Genomic DNA, 17,329 nt, shown 5'->3' with positions numbered 1-17,329 from the left:
ACCTCATGGATATTCTCAATAATAACAATATTGGGATGAAATTCACTTATGAAATACATGACAAGGAAATTAATTTCCTCGATTTAAAAATCTCTCTGGATCCTGGTGGCAATGTCCATACAAATATATTCAGGAGGGCAACTGCTTTCTACACTGGGAGAGTTTTCACCCAACTGCACTCAAGAAAGGTATTCCCATTGGACAATATCTTAGCGCCATAAGGAACTGTTCAGATGATCACGCCTTCCAAAGGGAATGCGATACTTTGTATCTCAAATTTCTAGCATGGGGATACCCATAAAAGACCTTTCATAGGGCGTATGCAAGCGCTAGGGCGACCACGAGAGGATACCTGCTGTATGGCGAGAGTAGTAAATCCAAAAAATCACCATCTATTGTCAGATGTGTAGGGAACTTCGACGGTTGTTCTCCTCAATTCTTTAACATTTTACAAAAACACTGGCCTATTTTACAAGCTGACCCTGATATCAGGGATGCCATTTTTAATTTTCCTAATATAACCTATCGTAGAGGCAAGAACCTTCGAGAGTTTTTGGTTCATAGCCATTATTCCAAACCTTCTATTTCATGTAAGACCTGGCTCTCTTCCCCTTTAACGCCCTTCTCTCTAGAGATGTCTGCACATGCGGCCGTCCTGTTCCACAGGGACCACCAGGATGCGCTCGCGAGCTCAGTCCAGACAAGGAGCCATGTCGCACACAGGTGAGAGATTGAGCTGATTACTCCCAGAGCACCCTGGACTATAAGAAGGGCTGTATCAGCTTTATTTTCTGATACTGCCTGAGGAAGAAGCCGATTCGGCTCCGAAACGCATCGCCTGTATCTATTAAAGACAATTTGACCTACACAGTGTCTGCTTCCTCACTACCCAACTTAAATTGGGCCCGAGAGCCGGCAATTTAGACAGACAACTTTTGCAGGAGGAAGAGAGATGGATTCACAGATTAAAATCTTTAACCCCTATTGGACTTAACGAGTGTTTTACCTTCGTCGCTTTTCTCTGATGTACTTCAGGAGAATATCTATTAACTCTATTCTAAGTATTTCTCCATCTTGTACTCTTCTGCCCATTTACCAGGAATGCCAAAATCTGGCATTAACTAATTGTTCGTATTAGTTCTGTCCCTCATCTCGACCAGCATTATGGTCTTTGTTATTTGAACCTATATGTACCTATTTTTATTTCTACATATGTCACACATATTCCATGGAGGATTCCAATATTTGGATATATACACTACCGTTCAAAAGTTTGGGGTCACCCAGACAATTTTGTGTTTTCCATGAAAACTTGCACTTATATTTATCAAATGAGTTGCAAAATGACAAGAAAATATAGTCAAGACATTGACAAGGTTAGAAATAATGATTTTTATTTCAAATAATAATTTTCTCCTTCAAACTTTGCTTTCGTCAAAGAATGCTCCATTTGCAGCAATTACAGCATTGCAGACCTTTGGCATTCTAGCTGTTAATTTGCTGAGGTGATCGAGAGAAATTTCCCCCCATGCTTCCAGAAAGCCCTCCCACAAGTTGGATTGGCTTGATGGGCACTTCTTGCGTACCATACCACCAAGCTGCTCCCACAACAGCTCTATGGGGTTGAGATCTGGTGACTGCGCTGGCCACTCCATTACAGATAGAATACCAGCTGCCTGCTTCTTCCCTAAATAGTTCTTGCATAATTTGGAGGTGTGCTTTGGGTCATTGTCCTGTTGTAGGATGAAATTGGCTCCAATCAAGCGCTGTCCACAGGGTATGGCATGGCGTTGCAAAATGGAGTGATAGCGTTCCTTATTCAAAATCCCTTTTACCTTGTACAAATCTTCCACTTTACCAGCACCAAAGCAACCCCAGACCATCACATTACCTCCACCATGCTTGACAGATGGCGTCAGGCACTCTTCCAGCATATTTTCAGTTGTTCTGCGTCTCACAAATGTTCTTCTGTGTGATCCAAACACCTCAAACATCGATTCGTCTGTCCAGAACACTTTTTTCCAATCTTCCTCTGTCCAATGTCTGTGTGCTTTTGCCCATATTAATATTTTCCTGTTATTAGCCAGTCTCAGATATGGCTTTTTCTTTGCCACTCTGCCCTGAAGGCCAGCATCCCGGAGTCGCCTCTTCACTGTAGACGTTGACACTCGCGTTTTGCGGGTACTATTTAATGAAGCTGCCAGTTGAGGACCTGTGAGGCGTCTATTTCTCAAACTAGAGACTCTAATATACTTGTCTTGTTGCTCAGTTGTGCAGCGGGGCCTCCCACTTCTCTTTCTACTCTGGTTAGAGCCTGTGTGTGCTGTCCTCTGAAGGGAGTAGTACACGTTGTAGGAAATCTTCAGTTTCTTGGCAATTTCTCGCATGGAATAGCCTTCATTTCTAAGAACAAGAATAGACTGTCGCGTTTCACATGAAAGCTCTCTTTTTCTAGCCATTTTGAGAGTTTAATCGAACCCACAAATGAAATGCTCCAGATTCTCAACTAGCACCAAGGAAGGTCCGTTTTATAGCTCTTCTAAACAGCAAAACTGTTTACAGCGGTGCTAACATAATTGCACAAGGGTTTTCAAGTGTTTTCTAATCATCCATTAGCCTTCTAACACAGTTAGCAAACACAATGTACCATTAGAACACTGGAGTGATGGTTGCTGGAAATGGGCCTCTATACACCTATGTAGATATTGCATTAAAAAACAGACGTTTGCAGCTAGAATAGTCATTTACCACATTAACAATGTATAGAGTGTATTTCTGATTAATTTAATGTTATCTTCATTGAAAAAAACTGTGCTTTTCTTTCAAAAATAAGGAAATTTCTAAGTGACCCTAAACTTTTGAACGGTAGTGTACCTGTCGTGGAAATCCATCGCTCAAAATATATTAGACTGAAATTTATACGAGTCCAAACAGACTCTCAAGGCCAGACCCCATTAGTCCGTATCCTAATTAGGATATTTCACCAATATATATCAAGAGAGGAGAAGAAAACACACAGACGCTGCTGATATGTTCAAAAATACTCCTCTGAAGGATTTATTACCAAACTCAAACTGTTAAACTGAAATTCAGAAGGGGTGTAGGCTTGAGGTTAACCAATCAGAGACAATGTGACAATATTTGTTATTCAGTAAAAAGCATACAATAAAATACATCCCAGATACATCATTATAATTCTTCACACATTAGGTTTGCAGGTGTCTTATCTCTCTTGGACAGAATATTCTCGTGGAGATGGGGGAGACCTTCCCTCACGCATACTTGCCACCCTCCCATCTCCCTCCCTGTCCATTCTCTACCAACTTCGCATGGGAACCAAGGTCAAAGATAAAACATACGAAATCAACATTACTTGTATTAAAGGAACAATGACTTTTCTATTCACTACAAAAGAACCAAGATGGAAACTCCAGACAAGATGGCTGCTGCACGAAACTAAATCATTTAAACATTATCATCACTTTCACATAATACATATCTTAGTAATTCGGCATCCTGCTTGATAATTCACAATGTATTTTCATACAGAGAATATAAGCAAATAAACCATCCTTCACATACCTATTCCTTCTTCTTTATTATTTCCTTAATATGTTATTCTATTCCTAAAAATGCCTATTAATAATTTTGCCTTTATTAATATCAGATGACAAATAGGTTCTCCTTTTGAATTGCACAGCTATAATGTACTAATGCTATCCATTATACTTACAATTATATTCTAGTATCCTTCTAATCATCATCTTTGCTATTGATATACACATAGCTATTCTGTAGCATTTCTCCTTAGAATTTCTAAGTATTCCGACATGCGCAATCTGTATCTCTTCACACTTAGACATTCACTCTTCCAACAGTAAGTTGCCAGTATTCGCCACCTATTTATCTCTTAGCGACGGGTGCCTGTTCTTACCTTACAGGCTGCCCGTTTTCTAAGTATTCAGACACTTCTCTTTCTCTTCTTAGTTCGTCGGATAGCTGCTTCCCTTGCTGTGCGCATGCACCATCCAAGTTCCTTGATTGGATGTAACTCTTGCCCCTTTGATTGGAGAGCATTCACGTTCATCATACTAGATGGAGGTGCGCCCCCTCTCAGGCATTTCTATTGATTCTACCTAGGACCACACCTTTTCATACATCATTCCGAGGTCTTAAGAGAAGGAAACCTCATACACGCCGTCATTAGCCTCATTGTACCCCTGAGGACGCTACGTGTGTAGCGAAACATTACGGGGGGGCGTCTGTGCTTTTAATTTCCTTGTTAGGCTAGCAGTTGTACTGTAAATCATTCAGTGAATTGTCATTGGCACAGCGTACCATGGCCACTGTATGCCATACTAGTGCATTCCTGCACTCACTCCATTTACTGCGGGCGCACGCTCGTGCTCACTCGTAAAGGGCCAGCGCGCGGACATGTAAGAAATCATCATCATCTACGCACATGATTTCCTGGACTATAAGGGGGCCCCAGCCCATCTGATCCTTGCCTAAGCATTGTTAGTTATCCCTAGTCTGTCTTGCAAATGGTCCCTTAGTGTTTCCCGTTCCAGTTGTTACCTGTGCCCTGTTACCTGTTCCTGTATCCCGTGCTGTCTACTTGTTCCTGTGCCTACTAGTTGGAGTCATGTCTACTGCACCTGCTATTGTTTGCCACGTCCTGTGTCATCCGCCACGTCCTGGGTCATCTGCCACATCCAGAGGGATTCTCCACGTCTTGCGCAACTTGCGGCACCTGCTGTCATCCGCCATGTCTGGCGTTACCTGCTGCACCCACCTCCATCCGTGCCAGAGCTGCGGCCACTGTCTGGACTATCCAGGTACCCTTGTGCAGGACTTTGTATTGCTGTGGTTCCCTGTTGTTTGGCCAGCTACCTCCCCGCTACAGCCGTGCTGCCTAGTGGGTCCACATACCCACAGCCCGTTACAGTACGCTCAGGCCATGGACCCCGCTGGTCAACCTGAGACCTTGACTACACAAGCCGTGCTGGCTGAGATGCAAGACCTCCAGTCACAGCAAGACCAACTCCTCCTGTCGGTGAACGCCATTATCCATCGGCTGCTTGCTCCAACCACAGTCGTCACCGCACCCATTCCTGCTGTTCCTCCTGCTACACTTCCTGTCTGTACCAGAGCTGGCCCCTTGTGATTTTTGAATCAGTGCCTGATCCACTTCAGACTACATGCCAGGTCCTTCTCTTCGGATGATGTCAGGATCGCCATCACCATCTCTCTCCTTACTGGCAAAGCCCTGGCATAGGGAAATCCTCTGTGGGAACATCAGGGACCAGAGACCCGTTACTTGCAGTGATGTTTACAGACCTTCCGCTCAATCTTTGAGGAACCTAGGAGAGTTTCTTCGGCTGCTACATCTTTGCTGATCCTACACCAGGGAGACCTCTGCGTGGGCGAGAATGCCATTCAGTTCCGTATCCTGTCTGCTGAGTTAACCTGGAACAACGAGGCTTTGGTGGCCACATTCTGGCAGGGACAGTCTTCGGGGATTAAGGACGAGCTGGCCGCTCGCGATCTGCCATCTACCCTGGACGATCTTATCCTACTTGCCACCCGGGTTGATATGAGGATCCGGGAGCGTTCCCAAGAGGTTCTCCGGGAGAGAGAACTTCCCAGGCTGTATTCTACTTTCCAGCAATCCTTACTATCCTCCTCAGTCGTCCCACCAGAGGATCCTATGATGAACCATGTCAAATCGTCTATCCAGGAGAAACAACACAGACGCACTTCTGGACTTTGTCTGTTTTCCGGCCTCGGAGGCCATATTGTGCGTCTGTGTCCATAGAGACCAGAGAGACCCCATTGCCTAGGAGTGGTTGGAGAGACAACCCTAGGTGGAACGGTACCTAATAAAGCATTCTGTTCCAAGCTGACTATTCCTGTGACCCTAGTATCCAGCGAGAGGACGCATCAAGTTTCTGCCTATCGACTCTGGGTCTGCGGCAAATTTCATCCAAAAGGAGCTAGTGGATCATCTTCAGTTGCCCACAGTCCCTCTGGAGACATCTTTGGCTGTTGCCTCAGTGAATGGACTGCCTCTGCCGGATTCCATCGTTTCTAAAACCAAGCCGTTGAGGTTCCAGGTTGGAGTCCTTCATTCTGAACTAATTTCTTTCCTTGTTTTGCCCAAGGCCATCAATCCTGTTCTGCTGGGCCTGCCTTGGCTTCGACTGCATGCCCCAGTCCTGGACTGGAATTCCGGAGAGGTTCTCCAATGGGGCTCCAAGTTCCTTGGTCGTTGTCTGTTGCAGATTCATCCTGTCCTGCCTCCTCTGCCTCCGTCTTTGGCGGGACTGCCCCCAGAGTTTGCTCAGTTTGCAGATGTCTTCAGCAAAAAGGAGGCTGAGATGCTGCCTCCAAATCGGACTTATGACTGCCCCATTGAACTGGTTCCTAATGACTCTCTCCCCCATTGCCGAGTATATCCTCTCTCCTTGCCAGAGTCTCTATCCATGTCGGCCTATATCAAGGAGAATTTGGAGAGGGGTTTCATACGAAAATCTTCCTCCCCGGCTGGGGCTGGGTTCTTCTTCGTTAAAAAGAAAGACTGATCCCTTCGACCTGCGTTGACTACCGTGGTCTCAACCAGATCACGGTCAAGAACAAATACCCGTTGCTACTTATATCGGAACTGTTTGACCATATACAAGGAGTTAGAATTCTTTCTAAACTACACTTGCGTGGGGCTTATAATTTGATCCGAATCCGTCAAGGGGACGAGTGGAAGACGGCGTTCAACACTCGAGACGGGCACTATGAATACCTGGTGATGCCATTTGGACTATGTAACGCTCCCGCGGTCTTCCAGGAATTTGTAAATTATATCTTCCGAGATCTCCTCTATATCTGTGTTGTTGTTTATCTTGATGATATTTTGATTTTCTGCCCAGATCCGACGACTCATGGGAGGCATGTCCGTCAAGTTCTACTACGATTAAGGGAGAATCGTTTATACGCCAAGCTGGAGAAGTGTGTCTTTGAGAGGCGTTCTCTGCTACATCATCTCGGATCAAGGTCTCAAGATGGACCCTGAGAAAGTGAGAGCTGTCTGGAGTGGCCACGTCCTCAAGGCCTGAGGTCCATACAGCGTTTCCTGGGATTGCGACAATTTCTACCGGCAGTTTATCCCAAACTTCTCATCACTGACATCTCCTATTTCCACCCTTACCAAGAAAGGTGTGAATGCCAAGGTGTGGACCCTCAAGAAAGCCTTCACTTCAGCCTCGGTCCTCCATCATCCTGACGTATCTCGGCAGTTCTCATTGGAGGTGGACGCTTCCTCTGTTGGTGCAGATGCACTTTTATTCTAGAGGAGCTCCAAAGGAAAGGCAGTAGTATGTGGCTACTACTCGAGACTTTTTTCTTCTGCAGAGCGCAATAACTCTATTGGAGATCGGGAGCTACTGGCCATCAAATTGGCTCTGGAGGAGTTGAGACATCTTCTAGAGGGTGCAGCTCACCCCATCTTGGTCTACACCAACCACAAGAACCTTACCTATCTTCAGTCCGCTCAACAACTAAATCCCCGTCAAGCCAGGTGGTCACTCTTCTTCACCCGTTTCCAATTTGTGCTCCACTACCGTCCCGCTGACAAGAATGTGAGGGCCGATGCCCTGTCCAGGTCATTTGAGACGGATGACACGGTGGAGTCCCTTCAAACTATCATTGACCCGTCCTGCATTGTCACTGCTAATCTTTTGCAGGTTAGAGACATCCCTCCAGGGAGGACTTTTGTTCGGTTGGCAGATAGGAGAAGAATTCTCCGCTGGGGACACAGTTCTAAACTGGCTGGGCACGCTGGTGTCCGTAAAACCCGAGACCTGATTGCTCCTCACTGCTGGTGGCCCACGCTACCTAAAGATGTTCTGGACTTTGTCTCTTCTTGCACGGTGTGTGCTTCTAACAAAGTTACTCACTCCAAGCCTGCCGGTCTGCTTCAACCTCTGCCTGTACCCAATGCCCCCTGGCAGCACATTGCGATGGACTTTGTCACAGACCTTCCTCCCTCAGCAGGATGCGACACTGTCTGGGTGGTGGTGGACCGATTCTCGAAGATGGCACATTTTATCCCGCTGAACGGCCTACCTTCTGCTCCCCGACAGGCGAGTCTCTTCATTCAACACATCTTTCACTTTCATGGCTTGCCTCTTCACATTGTGTCCGACCGGGGGTTTCAGTTTACCTCAAAGTTCTGGAGAGCCCTTTGTAAACTCCTTTCATGTGTCCCTCCTGAAACCAGCGGTCCTGAACCGCTACAGCAAGACTTCCTGTTCCACAACTGCTCCCAGCGGTTCTTCTGATGTGTTCGAGTTGAGGGAGATCCTGGACTGCAAGAGTGTAGGAGGAAGGACTTTCTATTTGGTGGACTGGAGAGGGTTTGGTCCGGAGGAGAGGTCCTGGGAGCCGGGGGAGAACCTCGATGCCCCTGCTCTCGTTAAGAAGTTCCTCTCTCACTCTGGTCCCAAGAAGAGGGGGCATATGAGGGGGCATACTGTAGCATCCATGGCCGCGGGCCGTCGTGTCTACTCACCTCCTGACGCCCGCAGCCATGAATCTGTGAGCACTGGTCCCCATCTCCTTCCTAGGAGACACCAGCGCTCACTTCCACTCCGGTCCGCTGTGTCCCGTAGGGTGCGCGCGCACGCTCGTGCCCACTCTTAAAGAGCCAGCGGGCGCACATGTAAGAAATCATCATCATCTACACACATGATTTCCTGGAATATAAGAGGGCCCCAGCCCATCTGATACTTGCCTGAGCGTTGTTAGTTATCCCTAGTTTGTCTTGCAAATGGTCCCTTAGTTTTTCCCGTTTCAGTTATTACCCGTGCCCTGTTACCTGTTCCTGTATCCCATGCTGTGTATATTTGTTCCTGTGCCTACTAGTTGGAGTCGTGTCTACTGCACCTGCTATTGTTTGCCACGTCCTGTGTCATCCGCCACGTCCTGGGTCATCTGCCACTTCCTGGGTCATCTGCCACGTCCAGAGGGATTCGCCACGCCTGGCGCAACCTGGGGCACCTGCTGTCATCCGCCATGTCTGGCGTTACCTGCTGCACCCACCTCCATCTGTGCCAGAGCTGCAGCCACTGTCTGGACTATCCAGGTACCCTTGTGTGGGACTTTGTATTGCTGGGGTTCCCTGTTGTTTGGCCAGCTGCTTCCCCGTCCACATACCCACAGACCGTGACACACTGTTTACTTTTAAATATATGTATTGTATATCCTAATTGTAATCCTTTTTATTTATACAAATAAAAGTTAATTTTTAGTTTAACTCTACACATTTATTTGATAGCTGGGAACTTGAGTGTTTGTGTGGTCTTGCACAATAGTCCTTCCTTGAATGTTTATTGCCTGCCAGCTATCAGGGTCATTCCATAGTCTCTGTGGCTGCATATTTTGGACCACCCTTTATAACAACAGTCTTGTTGCACAACCCCCTGTAACCGCAATCTGGCTGTGCAGTCTGAACCTCTATTTACAGCAGTCTGGAATACCTCCCAACATTTGGCTACAAATTCGAGGGACATTTTAAGCTCTGCCCGATCTGCCCAGGAATGCCTATAAAACCTACCAGGAACGCCTTTTTGGGTATAATTTCGCAGCACAATCCGGTGATTACTGGGACAGCGACGAGGTATGGCCTGGCTGTGTAGTCTGAATTACCCCTATCACAGCAGTCTGGCAGAGTAAGTCTAGTACACCCCCTATAATAGCAGTTTGGCTGTGCCATCTACTTAAATTTTAGCCTTGCGTCAAATCTCTTCTGCTACAAAAGATAAACAAACATCAGTGATCAGTGACTGGCATTAGTTAGGTCTGTTCGAAACCTCGTAATTCAAGCGATTAAAACAATGCCAATAAAATTACACTCCTACTAAGACATAAGTGCATTTATACAGTTTTTAACAAGCATTAGAAGTTTTCCTCTTCCATAAAACTGTTCATATGTGTTTCTGGGAATGCTGGGTATCAATCAATATGGCTACAATTACAGTTCCCACAGGGATGTCACATCAGGACGAGCCGCAGAGAGGGGGGAGGAGGGAAGAGCACAAGGACTATGCATTGCTATGAAGCCCGGGTGGATTTGTGACAAAATTATATTTCTATGGCTGGAATCATACGTGCAGTTTTTGTGGCAATTTTTTTTGTCTCCCTGATTCCAGAACTGTTTCGTTGTTTATCCTGGACCCCTGTTTTTCTCTATGCTAATTTGCTACAGTAAGCAAACAGCGGGTGAACTACCCTCATGCTGCCTCACGCTAAATGGTCAGCATGAGAGACAGGGAAGCTAGCTCCACCCCATTGGCTAACTAAAGCAAATTAGCATATACAACAGTGGGCCATATCTCTGGAACGGGGGTCCAGAAATAAAAAAAAACAGGGCTGGAATCGGAGACAGCGCTATTCAAGTCAAATAACCAGTTCAACTTATAGGACATAGTGATAGGTCCTCTTTAAGTGATGACATCATTGAGGCAGGCAGAGGCATTATTAGCAGCTCCTGGGCCCCAGTGCAGAATCTGCAATAGAGCCTTCCACCTATCATGTGCCATTTATAATACTGGTATCTGTTTATGGGGCAGAGGCTAAACCAGCTATAGCTATGCTATGCAACTTAGTGCACTAGTCCTAAAAAAGAGGGACATCAATGTTTTTAAACCATTACCTGAGTCAGCCATATGTCAGGTGCCTCTACCTACACAGATGGCAGGTACACACAACTAAGCCCCTCCCACAGAGGTAAAACATTTAAAACTGTCAGTTTTAGGCCAAACTAACATAAAAAAATTAGGTTTTGATTAAGACTAAGATCGTCCAAGCAAAATCATCACTGGTGTCCTATTAGTGTCCTGCAGGGGGATATCATTAAAGGTGTTTTCCACCTTCTGACAACTGAAGACCTATCCACCCGGACTCCGCACCGATAAGCCGCTCTGGTGGCCTGCGGGCACCAGATGTTATGGCACATAATGCTACGTACGGAGCTGGAAGCAGTTGGCTCCGTACATTGCATAGCGGCCGTGCTGAGAACTGCAGCTCTGCCTTATTCACTTGAATAGGAGCAGAGCTGCAGTATTGCAGCTCGGTCGCTATTCCGTGGCCGGAGCCAACTGCTTCCAGCATGTATGTCCGGTGCACGGAGGCACCGGACCAGGTGTCGGACCCCCACAGATCATGTACTGATGACTTATCCGGTGGAAAAGCCCTTTAATGTAAAATGATATGATGCAGTTGGAGTCTATTTCCTACAATGCTCCCAAGTGGCTGCTGCTCTGTTGTTATGGGAGCTTAGCGGTGGCCTAGTATTGAACATCAAGGGATCTCGTACCGGCATCATTCAGTTAAAAGGAATTTGTGATGGCTTGAAGAACTCCATGACTAACCAAAAGCTGAATGCTTCGTTTTTGCCTGTAGTGACACTTTGCTTCCCACTCCTTTATTTTTAGTAATGCCCTTGGTTGAGGTCTTGTATGCTTCTAACTTTATGGGTTTTGGATAAAGTTTTCTGAGTGTTCCATCTCCATTGCATCCCTCCCCAATACAGTAAATAATTAATCAATGTTGTTGCCATTACACAAGCGTCTTAAAATACAGAGCGGAATATTGTACATATTGAGGGCTATATGTTTCGGAAGCAGCGATGCACCTTTAACATGGCTTTACCTGTTTGGCTCGTGAATTGGTATCCTAGCAACACGTACCTTAACCCCTTAAAGGAACAGTGTCATCACAAATTATTTTTTTATATGTTAAAGATGTTAGTGCTTTATTAAAAACGTTTATATTTATTTGTGTGTTTGTGTTTTACTTTTTCTTATTTTTACACTTTTTCTTCCCTATGGGGGCTGCCATTTTTTGTTCCATTTCTGTATGTGTCGATTAACGACACATACAGACATGGAATACGGCAGCCACAGTCCCATAGGGACTGCGAACGGCTCCCGTCCCATTCACTTGTGTGTACGGCGTCTGTGTGGGAACTGCGCATGCGCCGCTCCCACACAGTCCAATTTGAAATTGGCGCCGTCCGGCGCCATTTTCCTGTGGACCGGAAGTCGCGGCCGGACAGTAATATTACTACTTCCGGTCGCGGCTTCCGGACTTGTGCACTTGGACCAGCGGCAGCAGACGGAGCGGACGGGCCGGAGGGAGCCGCGGCGGCAGGAGCAGGTAAGAGATTTCAATGTATGTTCGTGTTTGTGTGTGTTTACTACTGTATGTAAACCTACTACACTGTGTGTTAGCTCAAAAAATGGCGACACACAGTGTAGGAGGTTACACCGTTCAAACCCCTCGTTTATCCCGGCACTAGCCAGGATAAAGGAGGGGGGGATGCTGAGAGCTCACTAGAGCGAGGGCTTTTTACCCAATTTTGCAATGCTGCAATTTTGGGAATAGCTCCATCTAGTGACCAGAAATGGGAAATTTTATAAATTAGAATAAATTTATAATATTTCCTGACTCGTGAAAAAAATAATAAAAATTTTAACAATGTTTAATCACCCACACACTAAATGTTTAATTTAAAAAAAACAAACATGTTTTTCTGGCAACACATTGCCTTTAAGGACGCAGCCACTTTTGGACCAAATGACACAGCCTCATTTTTTAAATCTGACGTGTCAATTTATGTGGTAATAACTCCGGAATGCTTTTACCTATCCAAGCGATTCTGAGATTGTTTTCTCGTGACATATTGTACTTTATGTTAGTTAAAAAATTTGGTCGATAAATTCAATATTTTTGCCGAAAAAATTAGCATTTTTCTAAATTCAAATGTATCTGCTTATAAGACAGATAGTTATACCACACAAAATAGTAACTAGTTAACATTTATCATATGTCTACTTTATGTTTGCATCATTTTTTGAACATCCTTTTATTTTTCTATGATGTTACAAGGCTTATAAGTTTAGCAGCAATTTCTCACATTTTCAAGAAAATTTCAAAAGGCTATTTTTTTAGGGAACAGTTCAGATCTGAAGTAGCTTTGAGGGCCTTATATTAGGAACCCCCAAAAATCACACCATTCTAAAGACTGCACCCCTTAAAGTATTCAAAACAGCGTTTAGAGAGTTTCTTAACCCTTTATGCATTTCACAGGAATTAAAGAAAAATGGAAGGGAAATTTGCAAATGTCATTTTTTTTGCAGAAATTCCATTTTAATCCATTTTTCCTGTAATACTGAAGGTTTTTACCAGAGAAAAACAACTGAATATTTATTGCCCTGATTCTGCAGTTTTTATAAATATCCCACATATGGCCCTAATGTGCTACGGGCCTGAAACAAAGGCCCCAGAAGCAAAGGAGCACCTAGTTGATTTTTGGCCTTCCTTTTCTTAAATTATATTTCAGGCACCATGTCAAGTTAGAAGAGGTTTTGTGGTGCAAAAACAAAGGAAACCCCCAAAAGTGACTCCATTTGGGAAACTACACCCCTAGAGGAATTCATCTAGGGGTGTAGTGAGCATTTTGACCACACAGGTATTTCATAGATTTCATTAGAATTGGGCAGTGAAAATGAAAAATTACATTATTTTCCAATAAGATGTAGCTTTACCTCAGAATTTTAAATTTTTTCAACAAATAAATGAGGAAAAGCAGCCCAACATTTTTAAAGCAACTTCTCCAGAGTACGGAAATACCCAACATGTGGTCATAAACTGCTGTTTGGGCAAGCGGCAGGACTCTTAGCACGCAATTTAGCTTTTGGAGTACAGATTTTGCTGGATTGATTTCTCTGCACCATGTCGCAATTGTAAAGCTCCTAAGGTACCAGTATAGTGGAAACCCCCCAAAAGTGACTCCATTTGGGAAACTATACCCCTAGAGGAATTCATCTAGGGGTGTAGTGAGCATTTTGATCCCCCAGGTGTTTCATAGATTTCATTAGAATTGGGCAGTAAAAATGAAAAATTAAATTTTTTTCCCCACTAAGACGTCGCTTTAGGTCAAAATGTTTCATTTTCTCATCAAATAAAGGAGAAAAAGCACCCCAACATTTGTAAAGCAACTTCTCCAGAGTACGGAAATACCCCATATGTGGTAATAAACTACTGTATGAATACCCATCAGGGCTCAGAAGGCGCGCCATGTGGCTTTTCGAGAGCAGATTTTGCTGGATTGGTTGTTCTGCACCATGTCGCTTTTGCATAGCCCCTTAGGTACCAGTATAGTGGAAACTCCCCAAAAATAACTCCATTTGGCAAACTACACCCATTGAGGAATTCATCTAAGGGGGTAGTGAGCATTTTGACCCCACAGGTGTCTCATGGATTTTATTAGAAATGGGCAGTGAAAATGAAAAATTACATTATTTTCCAAGAAGACGTAGCATTAGTTCAAAATTTTTCATTTTCTCAACAAATAAAGGACAAAAAGCACCATAACATTTGTAAAGCATTCTCTCCAGAGTAAGGCAATACCCTACACGTGGTCATAAATTGCTGTTTGGACACACAGCAAGGCTCTAAAGTGAAGGAGTGCCATTTAGTATTTGGAGTGGAGATTTTACAATATTCGTTTTTTGACACCATGTTGCATTGAGCTATAGTACCAGTACAGTGGTACCCCCGAAAAATTACCCCATTTTGGAAACTAGATCCCTCAAATAATTTATCTAGGGGTGTAGTGAGCATTTTGACTTCACAAGTGTTTTGCAAAAATGAGTAAACAATAGATGTTGCAGATTGAAAATTGACATTTTCCACAGATATGCCATTTCAGTGCCCAATGTGTTGTGCCCAGCTTGTACCACCGTAGACACACATCCCATAAATTGTTAAACGGTTTCTCCAGAATACAGTAATACCCCATATGTGGTAATAAATTGCCGTTTGGGCACACTGCCAGGCTCAGTTGGACCACCATTTGGCTTTTGAAGCGCAGATTTTGCTTGGTGTTTTACTGGTATTTCATCTTATAATGTTGGGGGCATATGTAAGCTGGGCGGAGTACATCAGGGTATATGTAAACTGGGAGGAGTACATCAGGGTATATGTAAGCTGGGCAGAGTACATCAAGGGCATATGTAAGCTGGGCGGAGTGCATCAGGGTATATGTAAACTGGGCGGAGTACATCAGGGTATATGTAAGCTGGGAAGAGTACATCAGGGTATATGTAATCTGTGCGGAGTACATCAGGGTATATGTAATCTGTGCGGAGTACATCAGGGTATATGTAATCTGTGCGGAGTACATCAGGGTATATGTAATCTGTGCGGAGTACATCAGGGCATATGTAAGCTGGGCGGAGTACATCAGGGCATATGTAAGCTGGGCCGAGTACATCAGGGTATATGTAAGCTGTGTGGCGTACATCAGGGTATATGTAAACTGTGCGGAGTACATCAGGGCATACATAAGCTGTGCGTAGTACATCAGGGCATATGTAAGCTGGGCGGAGTACATCAGGGCATATGTAAGCTGGGCAGAGTACATCAGGGTATATGTAAGCTGTGTGGACTACATCAGGGTATATGTAAGCTGGGCGGAGTGCATCAGGGTATATGTAAACTGTGCGGAGTACATCAGGGCGTATGTAAACTGTGCGGAGTACATCAGGGCATACAGTGAAGGAAATAAGTATTTGATCCCTTGCTGATTTTGTAAGTTTGCCCACTGTCAAAGTCATGAACAGTCTAGAATTTTTAGGCTAGGTTAATTTTACCAGTGAGAGATAGATTATCTAAAAAAAAAAAAGAAGAAAATCACATAGTCAAAATTATATATATTTATTTGCATTGTGCACAGAGAAATAAGTATTTGATCCCCTACCAACCATTAAGAGTTCAGCCTCCTCCAGACCAGTTACACGCTCCAAATCAACTTGGTGCCTGCATTAAAGACAGCTGTCTTAAATGGTCACCTGTATAAAAGACTCCTGTCCACAGACTCAATTAATCAGTCTGACTCTAACCTCTACAACATGGGCAAGACCAAAGAGCTTTCTAAGGATGTCAGGGACAAGATCATAGACCTGCACAAGGCTGGAATGGGCTACAAAACCATAAGTAAGACGCTGGGTGAGAAGGAGACAACTGTTGGTGCAATAGTAAGAAAATGGAAGACATACAAAATGACTGTCAATCGACATCGATCTGGGGCTCCATGCAAAATCTCACCTCGTGGGGTATCCTTGATCCTGAGGAAGGTGAGAGCTCAGCCGAAAACTACACGGGGGGAACTTGTTAATGATCTCAAGGCAGCTGGGACCACAGTCACCAAGAAAACCATTGGTAACACATTACGCCGTAATGGATTAAAATCCTGCAGTGCCTGCAATGTCCCCCTGCTCAAGAAGGCACATGTACAGGCCCATCTGAAGTTTGCAAATGAACATCTGGATGATTCTGAGAGTGATTGGGAGAAGGTGCTGTGGTCAGATGAGACTAAAATTGAGCTCTTTGGCATTAACTCAACTCGCCGTGATTGGAGGAAGAGAAATGCTGCCTATGACCCAAAGAACACCGTCCCCACTGTCAAGCATGGAGGTGGAAACCTTATGTTTTGGGGGTGTTTCTCTGCTAAGGGCACAGGACTACTTCACCGCATCAATGGGAGAATGGATGGAGCCATGTACTGTCAAATCCTAAGTGAAAACCTCCTTCCCTCCACCAGGACATTAAAAATGGCTCGTGGCTGGGTCTTCCAGCACGACAATGACCCGAAACATACAGCCAAGGCAACAAAGGAGTGGCTCAAAAAGAAGCACATTAAGGTCATGGAGTGGACTAGCCAGTCTCCAGACCTTAATCCCATCGAAAACTTATGGAGGGAGCTGAAGATCCGAGTTGCCAAGCGACAGCCTCGAAATCTTAATGATTTACAGATGATCTGCAAAGAGGAGTGGGCCAAAATTCCATCTAACATGTGTGCAAACCTCATCATCAACTACAAAAAAAATATATATAATTTTGACTATGTGATTTTCTGGTTTTTTTTTAAATATAATCTATCTCTCACTGGTAAAATTAACCTAGCCTAAAAATTCTAGACTGTTCATGTCTTTGACAGTGGGAAAATACTTATTTCCTTCACTGTATGTAAGCTGGGCGGAGTGCATCAGGGTATATGTAAGCTGGGCGGAGTACATCAGGGTATATGTAAGCTGGGCGGAGTACATCAGGGTATATGTAAGCTGTGCGGAGTGCATCAGGGCATAATAGGATGATGTAATAATGGGGTGAATGAATAATCCATGGATTGGTGTGGTACGCTTTGAACCAATCTTTTATGCACAGGCCGGGTTTATTGGGTATGATACAAAATATCTGCGCTCCAGTATTG

This window comes from Rhinoderma darwinii, chromosome 1 (genome assembly GCF_050947455.1).
Source record: "Rhinoderma darwinii isolate aRhiDar2 chromosome 1, aRhiDar2.hap1, whole genome shotgun sequence".
In the NCBI taxonomy this organism is placed as follows: Eukaryota; Metazoa; Chordata; class Amphibia; order Anura; family Rhinodermatidae; genus Rhinoderma; species Rhinoderma darwinii.
The sequence above is the reverse complement of the archived record's forward strand: the minus strand, read 5'-3'. Positions refer to the sequence as shown.